Here is a 23,272-nt window from a genome sequence, read left to right as displayed (position 1 = left end):
GTATTATTTGTGTGTGCCAGATTAAACTTTTCTTTAGGAAATATCTCACAAGTTCATTGCTAAATTTTTTTTCCTTGTCTTTTAAGTTCAGTTGTGATGACCTGATAATAAAATACTCTCAAGTATACAATATAGGTGACAGCTTCTGCTATCTGTAGTGTATTATTCAGACTCAGGCTAACTAGGCAACACTACAAGTATATTATCAGAGGAAAAACATTGCTGTTTTCTTTGTATTTACAGTATCACTGCACATCTTGTATTCTTTTTTCCCAATGTAGATATACTAAATAAAATGTATATATACTGAATGTGAAACCTGTGAACATTAACCTACAAAATACCGTTATCTGAGTATTATTCAGGTTATTGCAGCTCTCTTTTCCCACCTCCCATCGCCTTGGCTAGAAGCAGACTAAAAGATCAGAAATTCAGTTCCTGCTTCAATTGCTGTGCAGGATATAGCAGTAAAAACAGTGTGCCCTTCACCATTAAACAGGGAATGATCTTAGGGAAGCCATGTGGCAGTCTGCGGAATCAGCACTAAATAATTCAGGAAGTATGTGAATGGGGTTTATAGACTTCTCAGCTTGCAGCTGGCAGAAGTGAGAAACTGAGTTACATGAGCACAGGTGAAGAGGAGTTTGTGGAAGATCATGTAAGAAGGGAGGGTCCATAGTGCAAAGCTGCAGCTGAGGAATGCATGTCTCAAAGAGGGCCTTTTGGCACATGGTGCTTTGAGGCTGACACCTTCCCTGGCAGCTCTGCAGCAGGCAGAGGTGTGGTGTGCCTACTGCTCAGTTCAGATATGGCCCATCAGTGGATCATAGCTCATCTGCTGTCTTTTCCGCCTGGGTTCAGAAACAGCAGAGCAGTACCTCTGCTGCTCTGTGAATATGTGAAGAAGGGGGTGAGGGGACAAGGTGGCGTGTGGGGACGGAGAAACACACAAATCAGATAAACAAGGCTCACCCAGTATAGAAAACTAGACAGGACACAGTCAGGAAAAATCACATGTTGTGCAGATCTTCTGGTCTTCTTCCACCTTCCCAAAGAAGGGAGACATCAAAGCTGCAGAGCTACTGCAGGCCTACAAAACAGAGCTGTGTGCAGCATGTTATTTATTACTCTTGTGGTTTGCAGCCAAAGGTTACTGGTTTAAGATCACATACTAATCTAATGATATAGCTCTTGTTTATTAATTGCAAAATAAAGGTGTAACAGAAGAGACAGAAGAAAGCAGTCCTCAGTAAGTCACCATCAAACATTGATTCTGCATAAAGTACTATGCAAAATGATAATTTCAGCTGCGCTAGATGAAGACAAAGACAGCTTTCCTTAAACAGAATTGTTTCAGTAACATAATGCAGAGCCAGAGGATTGTAATCAATAGTACAAGGTCCAGTTGGAGGGCAGTTAATAGTGCTGTAACCCAGGGTCTGTATTGGGGCCAATACTCTGTAAGATCTTCATTAAGGAGGTAGACAATGAGGAGAGTGAACCCTCAGCAAGTTCAGAGATAATACAAAATAGTGTATTATCCTAGTGGCTGAAACACCATAGGGTTGTGATGCCTTTCAGAGACCTAGAAAGGCTGAAGAATTGGGCTGAGAGGAACTTAATGAAGTTCAACAAAGGGAAACATCCTGTGAGCGATCTTTCCCCCTTGGGGGCATCTGCCTTCATTGCTGGGCAGCCGTCAGGGGCAGCCCCTGGCACCCCTGTAACGCTACCAGGGAATGGCTGTGACAGCCCCAAACCTCGCTGCTTTTCAGCAGCCACAGCCCCTGTGCCTGGGCCCCTGTGGGCGCACAGGCGAGGCGTGCGGGCTCCAGCAGGCCCTTCGGCTTGCTCCACCGGCTTTGGCGTGGGGGAGAGCAGCAGGTCTGGGCGCTGTGCAGAGGCAGCCCCTTCCAGTGCCCTCCCTCCTCTGCCCGGCTGCGCGGCGCTGCGGGGCCCGTCGGTGCCTGTACCTGGCCAGTGGGCACGACACGGTGCCAGGGACGCCGGCAGCGGTGAAGGCTCCCGGCAAGTTCCTCCGTCTTCCCTGACCGCCTCCTGCAGGTACCCTGCGCTAACCTGATGGTGTTTGGGGAAGAGCGCGGGGGGCTTGAGGGTCTCGGGCGTGCCAGCTCTTCCCCCAGGGCCCCCCGAGAGTTCGCCAGAGCCCGCCTCGGGCGTCTCGCCCCAGCCAGCTCGAGCGCTGGGGAGGTTGCGGAGGAGATCGGGGCTTCCCCTCCCGCTCTCCCTCCCTCCCTCCCTCCCTGCAGCCCACGTCCGCGGGGGCGCAGAGGCAAGGGCACATCTCGTCCCCACGTCTCTCTGCCCTGCCCCAGCTCCTGCCGAGCCCCAGCTGGAGCCTCTCCCCGCCAGAGCCACCCGTGCTCCGCCTGCCCAGGGCCCTTTGCCCAAGCCTGCCTTCCCCCCGTGCCTGGGCAGGAGGTTTCCCCGGCACCTCTCCGTCCGGCGCGGGCAGCCTGCCTGGGGGAGCCCACGCGGGAAGGCAGGGGTGCAGGACAGCCCCTGGGGCTGGCTGGCCGGCTGGCCCACGGGGCTGCGGCTGCTGCTTTCCAGCTGGCAAGGAGAGCCCTCGGGAGGCCCTTGCCTCCCTCTCCCACAGCCTTCTGGGGCTTGCTTGGCTTTTGCCCTCCTAGCACCAGACAAGCTCCAGCACTTTGCACGTCTCTCTCGGCAGGACAGGCCGTCGGGCGCCGAGGAAGCCATGGCGGGGAGCGGCTCTGCTGCAAGGGACGGCAGCACCAGCCAGCCGCCCCAGACAGGGCTGCTGCCAGCCTCTTCCAAGTGTGATAGGATGAGAAAATGGCCTCAAGTTGCACCCGGGGAGGCTTGGGTTGGATATCAGTAAAAATTTCTTCACCTAAAATGTTATTAAACACTAGAACAGGCTGCCCAGGGAAGTGGTTGAGTCACCATCCCTGGAGGTATTTAAGACCTGTAGACGTGGCAGTTAAGGACATGGTTTAGTGGTGGACCTGGTAGCATTAGATTTACGGTTGGACTCAATGATCTTAAGGGTATTTTTCAACCTAAATGCTTCTATGATTCTTTGATTCTCTTAATCTGAAAGTCACTACAAATATGGAGGCTTTGAATGTTATACTCCCTGTTTCCTTCATTCCTACTTACCTGTTTCCCTCAGACACCCCCATGTCGCTATGTCATTCTTTTTCACTCCATTCTGCACCACAGATACTGCTGGCTAGGAGATTAACATACATCATCTACCTCTGGTAAAGTGCTCCTTGAAGGCAGGCTCCAAGTCTGCAATCTCACTTTCAGGAAGAGTGGAAGAAAACAGATTTGCTGCTAGGTTTTCAGTAAGGAAATAGCTTAAATCATTTTCCACCAGAATTAAAGTAAAAGAACATTTGCTATAATTTCTATTCTGCATGAATCTTTGTGGTCTGCAACAGCAGAGGCAGATGGGACACAGAGGGCACAGCTGTCAGGTGTCAGTACTGAGACTGCAGAAGGTTTCCATTGGCATATTGGTAGGGAGATTAGCCTGGACACAGACACACTGGATGCATGGATGGATGAATGATCCACACTGGTGCTTCACCAGCACTGTACAGATAATTTGGAGAAAAGGTCAAAATAATTCCATACAATTGTCATGACAGGAATGGTACTGCACTGCAGTACCTGTTCAAAACACCTCAGTAATGCTGTAGTGAACAAAATTCAAACAGAAGAATGCCACTACACTCTTAATCTGTGGGAATTTATATTCATGGAAGTATTTCATGGAAGTCCCTTTCCTCTGTATCTTTACTTTCAGGCTGAAAAAAACGTTAGGACCTTCGTGTCTAAAACGGATGAAGAAGTTTAGAATTAAATTATGAGTTAATAACAGTGGGGTGGGGATAGGGTGTGAAGGGAGAGGAAACTTGCATTCCCTGCCTACAAAAGATACTGTTGCAATGGTTACTGAAATTAAAATTAATTTGACTTTGATGTGTTTCAGATCCGGTTACTCCTCAGAGTACTGCTTAGTCTCAGATTGGTCTCAGCATTTACTATACGATCTCCAGGATGAGTTGCCCAGACACAAGTTTTCTTTGGTGGTCTGATTTTTGTGTAATATGTAATGCCAAGTTTTTCCACTGCTGACAATTCAGCATTGTTTATGCATATTAAAATAAATGTTGAAAAAACTCAAATCTATTCATTAAGAAGTCACAGCACACACACAAAACAGAAGAGATAGGTATGCACAGAAATAGGACCAACAGCCTCTGAGTGAAATTTCTCTAGTCTTTCAAAAAGATGTTCCAAACCACTCTCCAAAGGGGGAGCATGTACAGGCATACCAAGTTAAATGGAACTATTCCTCTCACATAGAGAAAGCATAGATGGTGGTACATCAGGACATTCATTGGAATTTAAATGTTGACCTAGAAATCTGGCTAAATGCTCAAAAAACTAGACAGTGCTGAGCTTCATGCTGCTGTTCTCGCAGTGATGTTACCAAACTATTAGATTTGAAAAAAGTTCCAGTATAACTACAAAAGGTGTAGCCACTCCTTTGGGATCAACTGTGGATGGATGGCAGTAAGGTTGCAGCTGGAATCTGCCCAGTCAGAACTGAGATACTGCATGCTCCTGGAGGCTCGTCACCTGCATGCTCATCATTCTGACTGAGGGAGTGGAACTGGTCCTTATTACTTCTTGCTGGAGGTTGAATTGATGTTGGCCTGGACTGTCATATTATCTACTGGCTGCAGTGCTACACACAGTTCTTCAATTTTGTTTAAAGCCCATTTTGATACTTTTTATGAAAGTAACCTGTTAACCTGAACAGTCAGGTTCAACTCTGCAGGTGAAAGGGTATTAGTTTTGACAAATTCAGTCTTTATACAATCCTTTCTAGTAGATGAATTATGTGTATTATGTCTATATTCTATAGTTAGCATTGTTAATGCAATTAGAGTTTATGCATTTGAGTCAGAACTTCACTCAGCTAAAATGAGGCACTCAGAAATGCCACTGTTGTACACAGGTATAGCACTGCTGAAATACACAATTTTAACTGCTGCTAAAGATCTGTCTTTTAAGGGCTGTTTGCTTTGTATTGAATGACCTAGTTTTATTTTTTTTAAAAGTTGTACTTGAATATGGCAAAGGAATAAAAGGTTTTTAAAAAAGGGGGTTTAATTAAAATTCCCCAAAGATATTGGCTGCTGGAGAAGCCATTGAGATTAATTCTGTATAGTTATTTAAAGACATAGACTGGGTTCTCTCCTCCTCTTCATACTCTGATGTAAAAACAAACTCCTTAATCCTGAAAAAGTATCAGCTGTGTTGGCAAATGTGCAAAGTACAGTGAGTAACACAGTACCATGTCAACATATGGGTAGAGACGTTGGGCAAGCAGTTCAACCATTCTTCACTGATCAGTTACACTGCTCCATAGGACCCAATTTTTAGAAGCAAATGCTCTCTAGAAGCTTGCAATAAAGGAAAAAAAAAATCCCTTTCAATCCTCTTTTCCTTTTCATCTCTAACACCAACTAGTGAAAAGCGTGCAAAGCTCTCCTTGAAACAACAAACTGCTCTGCAAACAAGGCCTAGTTTCCTACGAATTCATGCACTACAGCTTTCAAGCAATAAGCCAGGCTCCTCCTATTAGACTCACACTTGCTCCATCTTCCAAATTTCTCACAAGCACCTACTCAAGTACCCTCAGCTTCCTCCTCATCTACTAACTACTGGGTAGCAGAGGAATACATGCTGCTGCTATGCATTTACTGTTTGCAGGCTTACTAAAATGGGCACATGTTGAGCTCATGCTTTCATGCAATGGAGGTACCGTGTTGGCTTATTCTCCTCTGGGCACATTTATTTATTCCCATAAATGACTGATCAGATTATCCATGAGACCGTCTCCTCTGAGAAATTGGGCCATAAGTAAAAAGCTATCAGGAGAGCCTGACAGGATGGTGACTGCATCAGTCAGTTTCTTTAGAAAACTAGGCAAAACCAGTTGAAATGTGATCTAGCAGTCCACAGCAAGTTCGGAATTCTCAAGTACAAGAAATACCACAAAAACTAAAGTAGACTCTGGCCCCCAGTAGGACAATGGCACAGATGGTCAGAGAAAAACATTTTGGGGGAATGGTAGATATGGTGGAGTCGTGAGTAGTAAAAAGTAGGTGTCTGTGATAGGTCTGCATTTAAACAGCTTGGACTCACTTATTGACACTATGACCTCTCTCAGCAGCAGTCATGGGTGATACACTCCACAACCTCCAGTTTGTGAAAATACTTCATTCTGGCACCGATAATGACTTGGCTGAAGCAACTTGCATAGTTGCAGGACCAAATTGCTTATGATGATATCCCAGAATTGCCCAGAACATTTGTTCAAGAAGTCATCATTCTTTGGTAAACTTCAGTCACCAAAAAACATTAAAATACACCTCTTCAAGGTGGTGGATGCTCTGAGTTAAGGGCATTATAAAGACTTCTTATCTGAGATGAATGCTGTGGGCAATAATGCATTTTTGACACAACAGGCCCCTCTAATAAGGATATTGAAGTTTTCCTGATAGAAGACCAACACATTGAATGAAAGAGAGGTAAAAAAGGCTGTTCCAGGTGCAAAATTGGATTCTTTGACACGGCTTATCATGCCTACAAACTGACCTCCCAAAAGATAACAACAAACAAATATAAATACAGTTACTCCAGCTTCTAGAAGCCTATGAACATGTTCTGTGTCCTTCTCACGTGGGACAAAATGTGACAGAGAAAGTAACACTTTGTATGTTTAGTCAAGCTGTCTATGTCCTAAATTAGTTATTTACATCTCATCATAATGAGAACAACATAAATGCCATCTCTGGATTCCTCCCTTCACCTGGCTGCTTTAGGCATCTATCTGATGTTACCCAGGAGGACAGAAACTCCCTCTTAGTCATGCTGCATGCCTATTTCCAAGATCTAGAGTACAGGTAAGTGTTCTATTGCCTTAAAAATAACCAGTACGAGGCTTTTGTTTTATGACGATCTTGAGATACAGCATTCACTACAAAACTGCTCCGTTTCACTGGCATTTGTTGAAGACTCCTTTGGAGTTTGAGTTCATACAGATCACAAAGTCCATGAACACCAGCCAACTCATATGCAGGTGACCTAATCCTTCCACATCCTACAAAAGTTAAACCAAAACCATACAGCCTTACACAGCGAGAAAGTATTTATATATGAAACTAAGAAGGCAACAAATATAAATAAAACTTCCAAGTTCTTTTCTGAGTATTATCAATTCTCACAAAAAGGCAAGGCTACAGCCCATCAATGGAATCCTTAATGAAAATATGTCACACATAATATTATCATGTCACTCCTGTAAATTATCAATTAAAAGTTTGTAATTAAATTATGAAAACTATCAAGGCAGTATTTGGGGAGGAATGCTAGAAACTTCCACTGTCAATGCTCAATATTGGTCTACTCTAGTCAGGTAAGCACTGCATGGTTTCAGCCACTGACCATTCTCACTCTGCTACTTCAAGTTTTACCTGGAATGGGACAAATTTAGTAGCCTGAATTTATGAAAATTTGCTTGTAATCTGCATTTCACAGATCAGTCAGAGCACCTCTCATACCTGATTTTATTTTCTCATAATCCTGTGAGTTTTTAGTCAAGATGTTGGCTAAAGGTCGAGGAAAATAAAACATGTTTTCTTCACTTTTTAAAAAGGATGATTCTATACTACACCTAAAGCCTTCCTGTGATGGGTACATTTAAAAACGTTGTTCCTTTTTACCAGTTTATAGTTCCTGAGACAGAGGGGAAAGCAAAAAAATATCTAGTGGTTGCAATTTAGATGAAATGGCAGTGGCACTGATGAGGGAATATCTTAGTTCTTCAGAAAGCAAAATGGAGAAGTGTAAAGCTCAAATAAATATCAAAGCCTGCTATAAAACATGTACAAAATATGGAGAAGATTACTTCATTATCTCTGAAAGAATAGCAGAAAGATCCTTATGATCTCCCAGATTTCACAAACAATTTATTTATAACTGTTTCAGACAACATAGGCCTGATTTTCTTTTGCAAAACAGGTTCATGTTGATGGATTTCAGGCAAGGTTTCTCCACCATGTATAATATATGAAGAATATTCAGTGTCTAGCAATGTTAGGAAATGTTTGGACTGATGCAGTGTCCCATGGACATTCAAGGAGCCAACTATACACATAAAACATTAGGCAATGGTTAACAACTTATCTATTTTGGAAGAATTTCTGAGTTTGAGATGGATGTTTGCTTTGGTTGGACTTTCAAAATCTTGCCTTCTTTTTGGGGGTACAATACACTTCTAGGATTGGTAATAGAGTAGAAGAAAATGTGTTTGGATTCACACTTTTCACCTCATCTAAATTTCTCCAGGGGACAAATGATGCTGAGCTTGTCAAGTCAGCACAGTTACAAAAGTGAGTCTGTAAAATGGAGATTAAGTCCCAAAAGGGCTGAACATAAGGCTTTACCCTTGGGAGGGCCGAAGGAACTGTGGCTGGTTACCTGAGAGATGCATTTGAGCATAACAGTAAAAGTGGGTCTAAAGTGCAATTCTCCCCAAAGCCATTAAATTTGACTTTTAAGGAAGCTACAAATGCAAGCAAATATTATGGTTACCTTACAGGCAAGAACAAAAATATTATGCAAATACATAGGAAAATGAGGTACCCACTTCCCCTCAGGTAGCTTCCCCGTAAGTGTTGCAGACAGTGGGTACTCCAGACGTAACGCAAGAGTTTAGTATTTCACACATTTCATGCATGCAGGGAAGCGGAACATTCTTACAAAACGAAGGAGCAAAACCAGGGAAAGCTCAGCTGGAAAGTGTTAGAAAGAATCTGTGCTGACCATACTGCTACCCTTAGCTTGCTTCTCTTTCATCTCTTACATTTAGACAAGGATAAAGGTAGAATAATTATTTTATTGAAAGTTTTGCATAGCAGTAAGCATAATCTTACTGAGGTACTGATCTCCACTCTAACAGAAAAAATTATAAATAGGAGTATGAATCTTTCTACAAAGACCAGACAGAAATGTGGAAGGAAACTTCAGGACAGCTGATTGATAAGTTTACTCATCCAACTATTTAATGAGTAAAAGGAATGAAATGTGACAAAAGATCTAAGGCCATGTAGTGGTGAAGCAGTGTTTCAAATAACCTCTTTATTTGAACAGAGTTATTTTTTTTCCCCTTTCCTTGTTTTATAAAGTAGAGTTCTGTGAGCGGTGCCTGAAAGTAAAGAAGTAAAGTTTAGAGCAAGTATCTTTTGCATGCAAAAGATGTAAGAAAGGCTCACTAGACAGAGCAGAATGATGAAAATATGCTGACTGAAACAAGTTGTTTTAGCACAGGGTGATACTTTAAGCACCCAACTTGCAACTTCAACAGTTCTCTGGTCATACACAGAAAAAAATAATAATATTAGAATGGTGTGAATATGCAATTTTTTTCTAAAATTTTTGTCTAATTAGGATGCTTGGAATCAAAATATGTACCTCTGTGAACAGCACTACAAATTTTTCATTCTAAGATTCTCTTCTATGTTTCCACCTTATGTAACACACCTAAAAGCTGAAAGGATTTAAGCATGCATAGCATTAAAAATATACATTTGATGGTGACCTCAAATAGTATATTAAATATTTTGGAACTTCCAGGGCCTAGTATAATCTTACTGGTATACTCCAAACTGATGTAAATTCTGACGTAATTACCATCAAGGCATTATAAATCCATTGTTATTGCCTTATGTTTAAAGCAGATATTTACATTTTTATAGTCTTTTAACAAATAAAATGGATTAAAACAATTGTTCTATTCTCATTTCTTCACCTTTAAAATCACCTTCCAGTCTGTCTAGGCAGCTGAATGGTGGTCTTAATTTGATTCATCACATTACCTTTAAATGTGTTCTTTAGCTTCCTGCATAAACATGAAGATTTAATTTCTATCCAGACCTTAGGAGAGGAATTTTTATGAGGAAATTATGCAGAAATAAAGAAAGAACACAGTAAATGTTTAAAAGTAAGTCATTAGGGAAGGAAATTAAGCAGAATACCATTTTCTCAAGTTATTCAAACAATCTAGAGTTTGATGAGGACACTAGAGTGAACTTTCTGACCTACTGAAAAAGATCTGAAATATTACTTAATTCAACTGGTAACATTGATGATTTTTACAGCTTTTGCAGACAGTGCCACCTTCAAGCAATGCCCCATTCAGCATACTGAAAGAGATGTGTGCAGTACTGTCTCAGAGGGAAGAGTGACATACATGGGATCACCAACACGTTTCTTCCAGTATGCTGATGTTCCCCAGGGAGGGGCCCTGGCTATGCACCTATGCCAGAGGCAGCATGTCACAGCCCCCACCTGAGGCATCTCTAACCAGCTGGCAACCTACAGAAACTTCCCATCACTTGTGCTTGGGCCTCCTTCTCCATGTGTTTTCTCCTGCTTCTCCATAAGAAGTCTTCCTCATGCAAATGCCTGTCTCTGATCGCTGCATGCTTTTACTGATGATCTAAGCGTTATGCTGCACTGTGTTTTTTTCCCTGCACTTCAGACCACAAAATATGTCTCCTTTCATTTCCAAAGGCTTTCTTGTTGTTCCACACACACTCCTTGGCGATGCTGACGGATGCACAAAGCGTATCTGTTAGTTTTCAAGCAAATTTCACTTTTACTACTTCTTCAACTACTTCTTCAGACATACCTGCCAAGTTCCATATTTTACTTTGTAGCAGTTCAGTTTCAGAAGCATTTTCTTTCTTTCAGATATTTCTGATTTCTTGCGGTGCTTTTAGGATAACTACAGTGATCCTGCTAGGGTTTTTAAACACTGAGATGCATTCCTTAACAGAATTGTATCTTAGATAAAGTCTATCTGGGAACAAATAGGGAATGTGATAACTTTGGGCCCAGAATAATTTTCGGCTGGGGGATTCACAGCCTAAATCTAACACTACCATCAGTGACCTAAGTGATTGTTCAATCTGTGGCATGTTCTGTATGTTCTCATTCTGAAAGTTAGTGGCCTTGCTAGCACTTTTCTCAGTTTAAGATAAAACAATGTTTGCCCTTGTTCATGCAAATTTTCAGCATTTTGGCCACATTAGAACAAAAAACTGCCTGCTGAACAGGTGGTATTCATGCTCCATCTACTAGGGTTGGGGAAAACACCATTTATTTCCCCTCTTGTATCAAAGAGTTATTCATGCAAAGTACTGAAAAAAAAAATCACAAACACCTAAAATTATTATTAACTTCAAAAGTTTGTGATTTTATAAATATTTTTATTTGGATTTGCTTACCAGAGTAATTTTTATCTATACTGAAGACAGTTAGACACATGCTTTTATCTCCACTGAAACGTGCCAGAAATGTCCATATTTATTCTAAATTGGATCTGACATTCTGATATCATCAAACTACTCCAGGCACTCTAGCTATTGAAGTATTTCCTGAGGAAATACTACTTGACTTGGCAACAGTATTACTGGCCTATTATAAGGCAAACAGATGCTTAGAAAAAGCACCACAGCATTTGTTATGTTATTTAGGGGTTTGGTATATAAGCTTCTGTATTGAGGTCATGGAGGGGCATTGGTCACTAAAAAAACATTCTTTACTGAATGCTAAGAATCTCTTGTCTCTCTTCCACAACACCTTCCTTTTGGGACTCTCCTGTCTTTGTTAACCTCTTCACATGTCATAGTTCTCCTCAGAAAAGGTTTTTCTGCTTTGACCTTTTAAAGAGATCAGAATGATACTGAAAAGCAAAAACAAAAAAGCAAAAAAAAAGCCAGGCATTTATGGATTTTAATTATTCTTTTCCTGGCAGTAGATACCCTATGATTTTCACAGATATTTAAGAAAAAAAAAAAAAAAAAAAAAAAGAAAAAAACAAAACAAAACAAAACAAATTGGGTGGGGGTTTCCCTCTTTATAAAAAGAAAAGAAAAACACCTCCATAAAAAAAAAAAAAAATAATCAACACTTCCTCCCATGTCCTTGCCATGCTCTACAAGTCATTCCCTTTTTTCCTTTTCCAGGGATCTCTCACCCTGTTACAAATGCAACCACTGCCTCCAGCTAAAGGTACCTCTTGTCAAAATAAGCATTTCTGCCTTAAAACAGGTGGAATCATCTGTATGGAAGCCTGCTTCTTTTTGGGAAAAGTACTTTACTGTGAGTGGTACCCATTAAACCACTATACTAAAAAGTGGGACCATTGGGTATGAGCTAACATCAGAACGAAAGCATTCAAGATACTCCAGGGAGACTCTTACCTAATCTCCCATTTTCCTGCTGTGACAAGGTGTGAACAAACTTCTTCGGGCACAGACAGACCTTCACCAATGCCAGCTATGGGCTCTGCAGTGACTACAGAAGAGTACAGGGAAAACTTTCTTCCCAGTGCTGAGCAAAAAAAGGACTGGGTTGGGGTGCAGTTACAAAAGCCTTTCTCAGGGAGCCCAAAACTACCTCTGAATATTTCAAGAACTACATTATGTTTAAAGTTCCTCTCTGGTTTTGTTCAAGTTTAGGGCCTTTCCAGAATACAGTAAAAAGTAAAACTCCTATGTGCCACAGAGGCTGCACAGAGCAAGGTGCAAAATGAACTTATAAAGTCAGTCAAAGCATGTGAAGAGCAACACAAAAATATTATCAGCCTACTTGCAGGGAGAATCACTAAAAATAAACAGAACTGCCTACCTAATGACCTGGATATTTGCAGGTTCAAAGATACAGTGACACTAAGTATGTCAGCATAACCTGGTTTTAGGTGGAATATATCCTTATTTTTACAAAAGACTTTTTACAGAGATGGCTATGATGAAACTGTTATGGACAACATAGCACAAGAAAACCAAAACACATCAAACTATCATTAAACACAAAAAAAATTACTCCAAATATTTTTTTTTCAAGGTCCACTACTGTCAGTTGTTTTTCACAACTCAGGAAGAAGTTGCCAGAAGAAGCAGACCTACCAGAATGTTGTACCAACAACATGGAACCAAAATTTTCCTCATTTTCTAGGAAGGCAAAACCTAGAATACCTGCCCAATTTCCAAACACACACAAGAATAGAGAAAACTGCAGCTCTGAGCACAGAGCTGGTGATATTGTGGATTTTTATTAACACAAGAACTGAGAAAGATTGGCTTCGTTCAGAAGGATCAGGATCCAAGTGTGGGTAGATGCACAATCCATAACTTTGGTTTTCATTCTCTGTGGTATTTTTAGCAAAATCTCTGATAAACAAAACATCTCTCAGACCTAAAGCATCATCAATTCTAGAAGGAAGTCGCTACCATAAGACAGAATATAGAAGAAAAGTAACAGCTCCATCTTTACAAGAAAAGGTATCTCAGCAGAAATTAAACATTGTTACATCAGTTTCAAAGTTTGAAAAGCATCAGAGGACTAAAACAAAATGACACCTTTCATTCAAAATGTGGGATAAACACCACTCTTGTTTTATTAGTAGGCAGACCCAAAAGATATGTTTGCTTTTTAGATCCAATAATAGCTTAATTTAACTTTTTTTAAACTAGTTGTTTAGCTGTTGCAGGCTGAGATTTACAAAGCTATTATGAGGGTATGAATTCCTCTTCTTTGTGCAGCTTTCCCTGTCTCTACGTAGCTCCTGGTCTAGAGGCTACAAATGTAGATAACAATTTCAGTTTCTCAGCCATGAATATTAGCAATCACATGTTGTTAAGTACAACAAACCAAGAACATTTGGATCACATTATACTTCATTAATTTCTCTGAAATTCATTGCTCTGTCTCTAGGATTGCTAAAACCTGTTGCTGAATTGATACCTCAATGGACTGGCCTCATTGTGAGTTAGAGTGGCAAAATGAGGCAGGTTCCTCTTTCAGACCAAGATTATCTGTCATCTGAAACAGTCTGCAGTATATAAAAAGCAGAGAAATTATTGCAGGAACAAAAATAACTTGCTTTTCATTCTCCTGGAATAGGCAAGTTTCTACAAAGCTGACCACGACTTTTCAGTGCCACTTTCTAGACTCTATAAAAGCTGTGCCGTGTTACTTTATTCTTTGAAATGCTCCTCATAGGAGGATACAGCAAGGTTAATGTTCTGCTATAGAGGCACTGTAACTGGCAGTGGCTCATCTCTTGCCAGCAATTACACTCAGAAAGCATTCATACCCACAGAGGTATGAAAGAAAGGACAAGCTTTTTTATTTTATTTTTTTGAGAGCAAGATGTGATACTAGCTCACACAGCCAGACTGCCAACATTAAGGATCAGTTTCTTAAAATTTATGTAATAGTTTTTTTAATTAGGAGCCAGATCAAAGGAAGTCTTCTCTCCAAAAATAGTATCCTCCAGCAATGGAGACAGCTCTTCCTGACTAGAATTTGTGAGGACACATACATCAGAAAGACAGACTGCATAGCAAAAAAGCTCCTCATACCAATTAGCGCACCAGCAAATCAGTGGTCCAGAAACGTCTGAGTCTGCATCCTCTCCCTGTACCACCCTGTATCTTCAGAACAAGCAGCACAGTTAAAGCTTACTCCTTGTTGCTATAAAGCGTGGATCAAACAGTCTCTGAGCAGGCAGGAATCCCTCTTAGTCAGCAAATGACCACTTGGATTAACTGTAACCGCACCTCTCACAAAAAAACATGAGAATGTTCCACAAACAGTTCACAGAGAGAGGCACAAGCCTTCTCCTCCCCTCCCGCGGAGGAAGCCTATTTGCAACACCTGGACCAGTGAAATACCCTTGACAAGGCCCGTTTATCACCCCAGGCAGAGAGAGGATGCACCTGGCCTCAGCATGTTCTGGGCCAACAGGCAGTATTTCCCTAGCTCTTGCATGACAAACTGCCAGGCTGGAAAAAAATAGCTCGTAGTCAGGCTTCTTTTCTGCTGTTGTACTGTTCTCTGCACAGCATCAATGGTTACGTTGCTAAATGGTCCACTGGTAACTGTCACTACAGATAGTTGCTACACCAGGATGCCAAAAAGCTGCCTCTGTGAAATGAAACTGGTCCCTTGGGAGCAGAGGCAAGTGGATTTCATGCTAGTGACATCAGTCCCTCAACACACCACTGCTTCCAAGTGAACACAGCTCTGCATCCTTCGCAGAAAGCAGGCTACAGTGGGTTTGAGTTCACTCTTCCCTTACTGGATTTTTTCCTGCACTTCTGTGCACAGGAGAACCCGTGGACGGGATCTTTGTTATATCCACTGGATGAAGACTGTCACACAGTCACTTCATCTGCGGCAGCATGAGATTTCTTACCAACTGCACATGGTAACTACTCCGAGCCTCCTTTGATGCCCTCTTTGATTCTGGGTGTCCTGCTGCGTGCATGACCAGACCTGTCAGAGCAGCACTCTTCCTCTTGATACTCATTTTAAATAAGTGATCATCTTCAGAAACATGCAAGATGGTCCGCTCACTCAAAAGACAGCTAATCCCCTTATCTGATTTACAAAAATAATCCTTACTTAAACTTTCTGCTTGCTTTACTAACTTTTGAGCAAAATACTGTGGAATTCATATGTACTCTTTGAAATGCAGCAGTAAAATCTAGCACTTTATGTAAAAGTTGACTACATTAATGCTGCCCATATTTCAGATGTTGGAGATTTTCACCTTGCCAAAATCTTAGTTTTGTTTTTTTGGAGAGTGAACTTATTTTTTTGATTAAAGTTATCAAATCTGGGCTGAGTTTCCCAGAGTAAGAACTTACACATGAACAACTGCTTAGTACACTTACTAGCTTCCTTTTCTATGTTCTCTCCAAACAAAATGATGGAAAGGATTTTCCAGTTTAAGTTTTTCTGTAACGTATTTTTAAAAACTTTTTTGGGAAAAACGATTTCTTTATAGTAAGTTTCAAATCTCAGTTTTCAAATGTAGGACAAGAAATCAACTTTTCAGGCAACCCTACAAAAATTCAAGAAAACTAGTTTCTAAAAAAACCATTATGACATTGTTTTAAACTGAGATTAACTACGTTGAAATTTTTAGAGTCCATTTTGAAATTGGCACTAGGATTTTAAAAACAGAACTACACACTCTGTGGCCAGCAGTGACACATAGATTTTAGCATTTCAGCTCCAGCATCCCACAGGTAGTCTCAGTCACAGTGGCTTTAAGAGACAGTACACTGGTTTCTACATGATCTAGAGGCTGTGGTCTCAAAAGTTTTCTGTTGTTTTCCTTTTCTTTTCTCACTTACTTCATTACTTTATCCAAACAAAGGGAAAAAAAAAATAAGAGAAGGACTATCCAAGGGGGTAGAGGTAGGCTGTAGCTGATATATTTGATAATGATCCCTGGTCCTTTTACTCATTTTATTAAATCTGTTGCTTAAGATATGGATTTTTAAGTATTGAAAAAAAAAAAAAAAAAGGCAAATTCTATTTTTTTTACTTCATGATGTTTAAATATTTAGGCAACTGTATGCCCACTTCCTTGGTACATATTTTAGTCTAACACTTCCTGCCTGTGTTTTCTCTAGCTACTTCCAACTACAGTTATGATTCCTACCAATGTCAACTCCATCCCCAGCCTACAGTTGCCTCATGGATTTACATGGTTGGATTTACACACTACGGTGCAACATGTCCTACTTCTTTACAAAAGCTTTTAGCACCTCACATCTCACCTCTACCATGTCAGTGCTGAAAGATTCCCTGCATTGTCTTCTTTCATTTTGAAAGGAAGAGAAGTTGTTGGGCATAGTGTCCACTGGCATCCCATATCAGACTGGAAGAACACTTGTCCAAAGCAAATTAGGACAAAGCTGGAGAAATGACAGGGTAGTCCTAGCTGGGCCACCTAATACATTCCAACATCAGCTAGTTACAAACCAAGTGATAGTGAAACCACACAAACTATCTGTATCATATTCCTGTACACTGGTTATTTAGGTTCTAACGCTTGTTCATTTTTTATTAGTTGCTCTAGTGCATGGTACAAAGGGAAGGCTTGTGGCATTTTGCATACACCAAAGTCTCCTTAGAACATTAGGATACCCGCACATCTCAAAAATAATTTTCCCCTTTCTTTCCTTTTTACAACAGCCACATTTAAATAAGTGGCCATGTAGTCACTGTAGCTACAAGGACAGGAAGTTATGACCTAATTTTAACTTTGGAATGTAAAGACAAACTACAAAATTTTACTTCTTTGAGGCAGGTGACAGTTTGCATTAAATGTTATGAATATTTTTCAATTATCTTTCCCTACAGTAAATACTGAAATCATTTATTTTGATGCAGGAGCACACAGGCTCCTTCACACTTGCACTTGCAGTGCTGACGTCTCCCCATCACCCCGACAAGCAATGCAGAAGTCAGTGGCAAAAGGTTATCTTCTGCTTAATTGTATGCCTTCACGTTACCCCATGTCATGGAATTAAAAGCTAGACAACATCAGCTACGTCACCTGGCTGCTGAAACCTTAAATTAAAGGAGGAAAATGCAAATACTAACCAACAACTTTGTGATCAAATTATTTTTCCTATGCCTAAAATAAACATAAATAATTGTGCATTGTACTATCCTCTACTGCATACAAGAATAGGGAATGATCCTACAAAGCCCAGGGCTTCTTTTTCTCGCAAGAGTGATCAAAATTAAACTGCAGAAATTATTAATGTTTCTCTGTAAAAGTGGTGCAAATACTAGGCATGTTCTCTGTAAAAGCATTTCTAGAAACGCCAGCTAAGACTTGAAGTGAGCTACCATTACCTCCTGCTCCGAGATTTTCTTCATTGTCAAATGCAAGCAAAACTACTGTTAAATTGGATTACAAAACTGTTTCCCTGTAATAAAAAAGCTATTTTTTTCTCAAATTACAATTTAAGAAGCTGATCCTGCAAATCCTTGAAAGGCGAGAAGTCTTCATTCTTACGACTGAACCTTACTACTCATGCTCACAAACATGAACATGCAAGACCATCTTCATCTTTCAAACAGGCACCCTGTGTACCTTGCACCTGCGTACAAGTATTTTCGCCCCAGTGGATTAACTCACTTAAGCATGTGTTTACCTTTAAGTAAAAAATAAGTAATTTTAAATAGCTCATTGGAACAATCTTTCTGTAACTACTACCCACATTTGAAGATAAGTGTTGTATTCCTTGTAATTATGATATAAAACCAGACAAGTTCCCCTTTTCAGCTATGTTATTCTGGAACTAAACACATGCCACTGAAAGCAGATTCTGGCACAGCCTGTCTAATGTGCACACAACAGATCTTGAGGCACTGATCCAAAAGTCTATAATGCTGGAAAAAGGATGACACAACCTAGTATCTTCAGTGGATTCAGATGCAAACATGATTTCTTACAGTCACAATATTCAAACCAGCAATGACAACAGACTCATTGCTTTCTGCTAAATATTGCATATTGGAAAAGAATTCGGAAGGAAAAAAGAAGAGTAATTTGAAAAAAAATTACTTGATTGTGAGACCATGACCTCTGAACACAACATACATGAAGGAAGTGACTTCTCCCACTTCCAATGCCTCTGGCACAACAGATCCAAAATGAAAAGATGGGAGACCATGGAAATGCCTCTACATCTTTTGTTTCTCGGTCATCAGTATTTTCAAAGTTGCTTAAATCCATCTTATAATTTTACCATCGGTCTTCTAAGCTGTTACTATGTGCTCAACATAACAGGCTAGCCGATTCTAAAAATAAATTTAGTTTTTCTCTTCCTGAGACTTCAGATCAGATTCTGCTATTGTACCAGAACCTTAACACTGTGCAAATGGGAAAGCTGCACAGTTCACCTTTGCTTTGACAGAGTGGTAACATTTTTTAACAGAAGCAAAACCAGAACACTTCAACCATATTTCTCTTGGGATTTTGCAGTTACTTCAACTGAATGTGAAAAGCGAAATGATTAGCTACTTAGCATCTTAACTGATTCCCAACCCTTTAGTTCAAATTACTTTGTCTTCAACACACTGTAGGCTCTCTCCCCCCCAGGATAACTGTCAGAATATAAAGCACATTCAAACTTCCTTATTTGTCTGTTTATCGCTCAATGCTCAACAGAGGAATGAAAAAAAAAAAAAAAAAAAAAAAAAAAAAAGAAGTCACAGTTCCTCTAAGCGGACTGCCTCGATGTACTCTACACTGCTGCAGTTTATGGCCTCAAAGGCTGTAAAAATACACAGCTTTGCATGCTGATACATGCTCTGTACCGGATGGCTGTGCCCACGGATTAGGCAGCAGATTCAACCCACGGGCTCGGGAGATCTAAACTTCTGTGGATAAAAAGAGCATGAAGGAAGCAGAACAGAAAAGAACACTAAAAAAAAAAAAAAAAAAAAAAAAAATGGCGCAGTTAATTCCCTTCAAATTAATAATTTTGTTATAAAATGCAAGTGCTTTATAATGTATCATATAATTTGGCCAGACTGGGACTCCACTTGCTACTATTCTACTGGACTCAGTGTCACCTAAGAAAAGCATTGCTTATATTTGTCCAAAATAACATCACTTCAAACTAATCTAGCCAACTACTACAACACAAAGTTTATGCAGTACAGTGATAAAAAAAAGAAAATGGAATCATTTCTCTGGCAGAACATATGAAATGAAAAGCAGTGAGACTGGTGTCAGGCTTGCACTATTCAACTCCTTTCAGCACTTATAGTGATGCACTACAGTTGTTTTCTTGGAAACAAAATAGGGAAGTTTGATAAGACAGAAACGCATTTTAAAAGACACTTTGTCAGGCATCAAATCTTTGACATATTATGCACCGTTCAGACAGAAGCCCTACTTTTGCGTGCACCTTGTTCCGTTTAAAACCTACCACCAGAAGAACGCATCGATATACGATGAAACCCGGGGGTCGGCACTTGGGTGTTGGACGCCAAGTTCCTCAAACGCTGGGCTGGCGGTATTTCTTTTCGGGAACTCTGCAGTACCGGGAGGTTTTCACGCCTGCTTTCGGGCCGGCCGCTGCCCCCCTCCCCGACACGGGTGCCGCTCGCCCGTTCGTTCGCTCGCCCGTTCGCTCGCCCGTTCGCTCGCTCGCCCGTTCGCTGCCGCCGCCCGCGCCGCTCCGCCCTCCCCGGGGGCTCCCGCCGGGGCCGCCCGGCTCCAGCCCCCGCCGCCGCCGCCGCGCTCCCGCCCCGCGGGGCCCCGCTGCTGCCCGCCCGGCGCCGCTACTCACCGCTGACCGCGGGTCGCTCGGCCCCGCGCTTCGCCGCCGCCCGCCGCCCGCTGCCGCCGGGAGAGAGCCGGCGGGGAGGCAGCCCTGGGCCGGGCGGCTCCGCAGAGCCGTGCCGTGCCGTGCCGTGCCGTGCCGTGCCGTGCCGTGCCGTGCCGTGCCGTGCCGGGACGCGGCGCGGCCGGGAGCGGGGCTGGACCCGCGCGTAGCGCCGTGGGTGCCGCCGCTTCCCCCTTTCCTCTCGCCGCCGCGGCCACTTCCTCAACGGGGTGTCGCCGCGCACTCCCTCCTCCTCGGCGGGCGCAGCCGCCGTGCCCCCGGCCTCCTCGCTCCTGATGCGGGGCTCCGCGGCACCCTGTGGTCTGGATCTCCTTGGTACCCCGCGATTTGAGTCTCCTTGGTACCCTGTGATTTGGGCCCCTGTGCCAGCGGCGTCGCCTGGCAGGCGGCTGGCTTTGTAAAGCGGACACGCAGGCGGCTCGGCACCGCGGTTGGGATGGAGGATCGAAGTGTATGAGATGTGGGCTTCTCCTAAGGAGAAAAGGAGTATGTGCACTTGCGGTGAATACTGAAGTTCTGCATCTTTCCGTACTTCTGTGTACTTCGGTGAGAAAATGACTCTTACAAAGTTTCCTTTTGGAGCAACACAGGGGCCTACCGCAGCACAGTATCTCCCCTTCCTGTTGTATTTCACTTTAAAAAGTCCCTCCATATTTCATTCGAAAATACTTTTTGTAGCAACTCCAAGTGTGGAGGAGACAGTTCTGCCCAGACACTGAGCAGAAGTTAGGTCTTTCTTCAAGACCTCCTCAATAACCTGTGTGACAGGGAGTTAATTCCTGCTGCAGATGACCTTACACAGCCAAAAGGTGACAATTGTCCTTTGACAAGGACTGTCCAGGGATGAGCTGCTCCTGCTGTGGGTCAGACAGAGCTGATGAGTGCCACGAGGAGCCTCGGCTGGGGCCTGAGTGGGCAGGTCTCCTTTAACTGTGTGTGACTCTGCTGTGTGACATGGCATCATGCCTCGTGATGGGCAGTGCTAGTGGGATGAAAAGTCCACTTCCTTCTTCCCCATAATAAATCAGTGTTAGCACTAATGTGGGATACAGGCGTTATTTCCAATGGTGAAACACTGTCTCTCTTTCCTTGTTGCAAAATGGACCATACACCCCTTATAGTTAGTAGAGCTGACAAAGTGCTTTTGTACTTTCCTATTTCATACCAGTTAAAAATGTCTCTGTGTTTGGTCTGTGTCAGTGAGACTTCTGGTGGTTGCTGTAGTGGGAATGTGCTTCTTATTTGCACTGCCTACACGTTAGGGAAAAGAGAAGAACTTGGAAAACCTAATTCTTGGATGTGTTTTGATGTCACAGGTCTTTTCCAACCAACATCCAAGTGTGAACAGAGCATAATCTGCAGGAAATAGCTTTTTGAAAGTCATTATTGAACTATGAACTGTTTCTTAAGAAATCTCAAATTGGTGAAAAAAATCATCAATAGTGCATGGCTTTAAATTATACATGAGCAATTGTACTGGGCCTGGCTGGGATGAAATTAACTAGCCACCAATATGGTGCTGTGTCTTGGATTTTGGCTAAAACAATATTGATAACACACTAGTAATTTGTCTATTCCTGGACACTGCTTGCACAAAATTGAGGCTTTCTTCATTGCCCTGTCTGGCCTGTCCCCAGCATGTAAGTTAGAGGTGGACAAGAAGTTGGGAAGGAACAGAGACAGGACAACAGCCCCTAACTGACCACAGACATATCCCATACCACACTCGGCAATCAAGATTGGGAGGAGATGAAAAATGGTGGAGGGGTGGGGGTGTCTTCCAAGGTGGTTGCTGCTCAAAGACTTGCTGGACATCACTGTGCTTGCGGGAGGTAGTGGGAGACCACCTATGCGTCACTTGGTTTGGTGTTTTTTTTCCTTTCCTTCACCTGTTAAAACTGTCTTTATCTTGACACATGACTTCTCTTGCATTCGATCTTCCTATTCCGTCCCCAGTCCCACCGAGCAGGTGGATCTGAGCAACTGGCTGTGTGGATGCTTGGAAGCTGGCCTGGGTCTGCCCATAGCAGCAGTAGGGGGGAAATCCAGTAAGGGGAGTAAATATTTTTTGATGCCATTCACATTTTACTTTTTCTTTCTTTGCATGTGAGATTTAATACAAATGTGTTATGGAGTTCTGCTATACTGATTTTTGGTAAGCGACACACAGCAGTGCAATGTATTATTTAGTGTATTGCATGTAATGTTACGTATTATCATATCTTAACATATATGTTGTCATTCTGAAGCTTTTCTGTGATGTATGGATGACTATAGGAGGCCAGTAATCAGTAAAGTACAATAATTCCTCTTTTTGTCTGGCAAAATTTGATGTGAGTAAATCTGGGGTTTCTGGGAAGATTCAGTAATTTCGTGGAATCTCCTGCCCAATATGAATATATACACTAGAAACCAGTAGTTTGTACACAGCCTCCCACTAGCTGTACTGCAAAATAACTACAATAATTAACTTTGTAATCCTCCATACTTTTGAGGAGCATCTGAGGAAGTTTCAATGCTTTCGTTATTGCAATACGATTTGAAAGACCTCTGCTTTCAGGAGGCATGACAGTTTGCTTAAGTCCAGAGAACATCTTTTGTGATGGGAGGCTTTACAGCTACATGACTATGTGCCATGCCAATCAGTGCTAGTAGAAGAGGAGGGAGATGGAGCCTGGGTGAAATACTGTGTTTCTTTCTGGTAAAACTTCAACCCTGAAGTTGAACTTAACTTTTACTGCAGACAAAGTCCAGATTTCGGCTGATATAAAAAACCTGAATAATTTCTCACATACCATGGCACAGTTACAGTCATCAGCTGCTCTGGTGGTTCTACATATGATCTAACTTTTTTTTTCTGCATAATGAAAGCAATTTGGATGACCCCTTGAACTCACAGGATCTAACATGTGGAAACAGAAGGGTATTGCTGTTGGTAATGATTAAATTTACACCACTGGTTT

At 41.9% G+C, this 23,272-nt stretch overlaps 1 protein-coding gene across 6 annotated transcripts in view; it reads right to left on the bottom strand.

Annotated features, from left to right (window-relative positions):
- The window catches only part of SYK (spleen associated tyrosine kinase), a 59,334-nt gene extending 36,861 nt beyond the window's left edge, over positions 1 to 22,473 (bottom strand). For 2 of the 6 annotated variants that reach the window (XM_042787953.1, XM_042787956.1), the window contains exons 1-2: positions 20,253 to 22,472; positions 973 to 1,090 (exon numbers count right to left, since the gene is read on the bottom strand). The gene's annotated coding sequence lies outside the window, so the exon portion shown is untranslated. Of the gene's footprint in view, positions 1 to 972; positions 1,104 to 14,504; positions 14,656 to 20,252 lie in introns of those variants that run through there. The other 4 variants (XM_042787954.1, XM_033008940.1, XM_042787955.1 and 1 more) reach the window with 4 other exon arrangements.
- Positions 22,474 to 23,272: the final 799 nt, after the last annotated feature.

Source organism: Tyto alba, unplaced genomic scaffold (assembly GCF_018691265.1).
Source record: "Tyto alba isolate M040663 unplaced genomic scaffold, T.alba_DEE_v4.0 Super-Scaffold_13, whole genome shotgun sequence".
In the NCBI taxonomy this organism is placed as follows: domain Eukaryota; kingdom Metazoa; phylum Chordata; class Aves; order Strigiformes; family Tytonidae; genus Tyto; species Tyto alba.
The sequence above is the reverse complement of the archived record's forward strand: the minus strand, read 5'-3'. Positions and strand labels throughout refer to the sequence as shown.